Source organism: Cryptotermes secundus, unplaced genomic scaffold, assembly GCF_002891405.2.
Source record: "Cryptotermes secundus unplaced genomic scaffold, Csec_1.0 scaffold446, whole genome shotgun sequence".
NCBI lineage: Eukaryota > Metazoa > Arthropoda > Insecta > Blattodea > Kalotermitidae > Cryptotermes > Cryptotermes secundus.
In genome coordinates, this window is record NW_019731271.1 from 1,190,380 (window position 1) to 1,195,068 (window position 4,689).

Genomic DNA, 4,689 nt, shown 5'->3' on the forward strand with positions numbered 1-4,689 from the left:
TTTTTTTTTGTTGTTTTTCACTTTGTTATAAAATGTTGGTAATTTATTTTCTTCCTTCAAGGAACTGAAAATGAAAATTGGTAAAATGTTTCTTTTATGTATCTTAACCTTCAATGTTTAGAAAGCAAATGGAACAGAAAGCATTTTTCTTTTTTGCTGAAGGATAGCAGATATTCCCCAAATTTATTTGTTCCTTAATTTTATTGTGAATGTTCTGTATATAGTTTTAACTACACCTATATTGAAACTAATACCCATTTGAACCTGATTATTCCTGTTGCTTGTGGTACTGCCGTTGGTACACTCTGACTGGCTCAGAATGGGTTCCAGTTGTGAGCTTTTATAATGATATGGGCAAATATTTAGGTTGTGTAGAAAGCGGGAATTTCTTTGTCAGCCAAGTAATGTAATACAAACTCCAGGATAACCGGGTAGTATGTTGTTATTACATTTCCATGTACATCATAAGTACAAATATACCTGCCTAGGTAATTCAGCTACAACATTTCCTTAGTATCTTAAATGCAATATTGTACAGCAGAATTATGAAGCTCCTTATTATATATTTTTGTGAACTCAAATTACTGCATTCAGATATTTGCATATGCAGATATTAGTACATTTGTTGTATATACAGATTTTTCTGAAGTTTGATCTTTAGTAGAATATTAGGAAAGTCTGAGAGAACATTGAGAAAATGGAATTGAATAAATGAGTTCAGTTATTCATATAATGCTGATGATTTCAATTTATAATAAAATAAAATTTATATTACAGAACTAAGAATCTCTTAAAAACCGCTATCCAAATTTGTCTGACAATAAGAAGAGATGTTTGTGTCTTGAAACGAGATTCCAAGACATACTAATCAATTTCTGCAAATAAATCATTCAAAATTTTAGTTTTGTACAAGTGTATGTAATTTGGCTTTGATGAAATCACATTATTAATCTATGGCCTAATGTACATTTAAGAATATTACTGTTCCTAATAATACATTTGGATCTATCCTTGCTAGAAACATTAATAAAAATAATATAGCTGAATTTCAAATTTTATTAAGTTGGGAACAGTGGGACAATATTTTTGGGAATAATAATGTTAATAATATGTTTAACAACTTTCATAATACTTATTTAAGATGTTTTTATGCCTGTTTCCCAAAAAAGGAAATCAAATATAATATTATTAATAATAAATGGATTACAAAAGGGATAATGACCTCATTTAAAAGAAAGAGAGAACTCTTGTTATTATGCAGACATAGTGATGATTTAAATCTTAAAATATATTATAAACAATATGTTAAATATTATCAAAAGTAAGTATAGCTGCAAAAAAATCAGATTACAATAGAATTATTCTTAATTCTGATAATAAAATGAAAAGTACTTGGAAAATAAAAAGGGATAAATGTATTCATTCCATTATGGTAGATGATAAAGTAATAATGAATCAGAACAAAATTGCAAATGTGTTTAATAAACACTTTCTATCTATAGCTGATTCTGTTATATCATATAATAAATATATAAGCTCAAATTCATCCAATCCAATCAATTACTTGGTAAATACGTTTAGTAGACCTTTTACTAAAATGTATAGGCAGTATGCCTCTACTTACGAAATTGGAAAAAATTACAAGGGTTGGAACTTTAATAGTGGCAACACTGCTGTAGAGACGCCATGCAACAGAACCAAATAATGTCACTTATACCACACGTTAGTTACATACCTACTTAATCTCAGAGCAAATGGACTCTCCCTTCCCACTTCACGCACATGCACAGTGACGAGAAGAACAGAGCCTCGTGTTAGCTGGCGGTCTAATGTAGTGTTGTCACGATGTTTTTGAAACAGGCACAACAGAGTTGGATAAAGATTGAATGTGCCAGAGGCCGTACAGCACCACAGTGTCATCAAGGTCTTCAAGAGGCTTGCAGGGAATCTGCATTGTCTTACAGAACAGTGGCAAGGTGGGTAAGAGCCTTCAACAAGGGATGCCAAAATGTGGCAGACATGCGTTGGCCAGGTCATCCTAATGTTAATGAAGAAGAAGTGTATGCTCTTTCCGCATTACTGGAGAGTGATCGACGCCATACGATTCGTGAGCTGGCTCGAGAGACAGGATTAGCACATACGACTGTGCTTCACATTCTGAAGGAATGACTGGCCATGAGAGAAATTGTATCACGATGGGTTCCACATGATTTGATGGAAATGCAGAAATAGCTATGATATGACACTGCTTGTAACCACTTGGAGTGCTATGAGTGCGAAAGAGAGGCTTTCTTACGCCGTATCATTACACTGGATGAGACATGGGCCAAATCGTACAAGCCACAAATGAAACACCAATTAAATGAATGGTGTCATTACGGGTCACCACGAAAATCAAAAGTTCGTCAGAACCGCAGCAGTGTGAAAGTTATGGTGATTCTCATGTATGACTGATGGTATTACCCTAATGCATACCGTTCCCCAACAGCAGACTGTCAGTGCGCAGTCTTACTGTTCATTTTTGGAACACAACCTGTGACCATCTTTGATAAAGATGTGGCAACACTTTCTGCAGAACCCACCCATCATTTTGTAGGACAGTGCTCGGCTGCATGCAGAGCAAGCTGTGACTGATTTGTTCGATCGGTGGGGCTGGGAAGTGCTGTACCATCCAACATACTCTCTGGACTTAAGCCCTTGTGACTTCAACTTGATTCCTAAGATGAAGTAACCACTTCGTGGCATTCACTTCAGAACTGTTGCAGAGATTCTTCAGGCAGTAGACAGCTCCATTCGAACTATCAACACAGCAAGCGCTGCTAAAGGTATCCTACGACTTCCACATCGCTGGCAGTGGGTTGTACACATTTTTGATGACTACATTGAAGGACAGTAAAACTTCGAAACATGCATCTATTTTGTATCAGTTGTAAATAAATAGTTGCCACTATTAAAGTTCCAACCCTCATATGAAATTATTAAAGACTAAAAACTCAAGTGGATATGATGAAATTTCAAACAGAGTAATAAAGTTAAGTTCACCATTTATAATTTTTCCACTTACTGATATTTGTAATGCAATACTTAATACTGGTATTTTTCCTGATAGATTAAAATTTGCCATAGTTAAACCACTATTTAAAAAAGTGAAAACTCATAATATATCCAACTATAGACCTCTATCATTGTTGACTTCTTTTTCTAAGATCATCGAAAAACTCATATATGTGAGACTTATTACTTATATTGAAGCAAATAATCTGTTGGTACATGAAAAATATGGTTTTAGGACACACTCCTCGACTGAGAAGGCAGCTTTTACTTTGATAAATAATATTTTAACCGCGATGAATAATAAGTTAATGGTGGGATGTATTTTTTGTGATTTACAAAAGGCATTTGATTGTGTTAGCTATAAAATATTATTGGATAAATTGGAGTTCTATGGAATTGAAGGAAAATTCGAAACACTTATTGGATCTTATTTGAGAGGAAGATATCAAAGAGTTTGCCTGGGTAATAAAATTGACAGTAAGAACTCATCCAAATGGGAAACAATTAAATGTGGTGTTCCACAGGGCTCGATTCTTGGTCCCTTGTTGTTTCTGCTTTATATTAATGATTTACCTAAAATAATAATATGGTATTGTTTGCAGATGACACCAGTATTACAGTAACTGACACTAATAAGTTAAACTTTGAAATAAATCTTAATCAAATATTCAAAGATATAAATACATGGTATAATGCTAATTTCCTTACCTTGAATTTTAATAAGACTCAATATGTCGAGTTCCGACCTTTGAATTATTATACTATCATTACTCAGATTAACTATGATCAGATAAATTTAACAAATGTGCCTGAGACAAAATTTCTGGGATTAATTATTGATGATACTCTTTCATGGAAACAGCATATTGATTATGTTATTAATAAAATTTCCATTGCATGTTATGCATTGAGAAATATAAAATATATTATGCCTTTAGATAAGTTAAAGCTAATTTATTTTGCTCATATACAATATATCATAAGTTATGGTATAATTTTTTGGGGTGGCTCATTGTGTTAACAAAGTTTTTATATTGCAGAAGAAAGTCATTAGAATTATAACAAATTCTAGACCAAGAGAGTCTTGTAGGGACATTTTTAAGAATGTGGAAATAATGACATTCTACTCTCAGTTCATATTTCATTACTTTTATACACAATTAATAATAAACATTTATTTAATTTTAACAGTGAGATTCACAAATACAAAACTAGAGCCCTCAATAATTTATATTTACCTGCACTTAACCTAACAAAATACAATGAAGGTGCGTACATAGCAGGTATTAAAGTTTTTAATCATCTTCCTCAAACAATTAAAATGTTGGCTACTGATGTGAGAAGTTTTAATCTGCATTGAAGAGGTTTTTATATCATCATTCTTTTTATTCCATGAACGAATACTATCAACACAATTGGTCATAAGTAATTTGTAATGTATTTAATTCAGTTAATATAGGTAATTTAACTCAAATTGTATTAATTAAAGTTTTATAGTAAGTTATTTTTAAATTATGTTTACTAATTAAAATCTTATTAAATTTTTTACTTTATATTATTTATATATTTATATATATACAGGGTGTCCCAGGAGGAATGTGCCAAACTTCGGGAGGGTGTTCCTTATGTTATAGT

At 32.2% G+C, this 4,689-nt stretch overlaps 1 protein-coding gene across 13 annotated transcripts in view; it reads left to right on the forward strand.

Moving 5' to 3' along the window:
• Positions 1-4,689, forward strand: part of LOC111866799 (regulating synaptic membrane exocytosis protein 2) — a 204,580-nt gene that overhangs the window by 131,319 nt on the left and 68,572 nt on the right. The gene's annotated exons all lie outside the window — the stretch shown is intronic.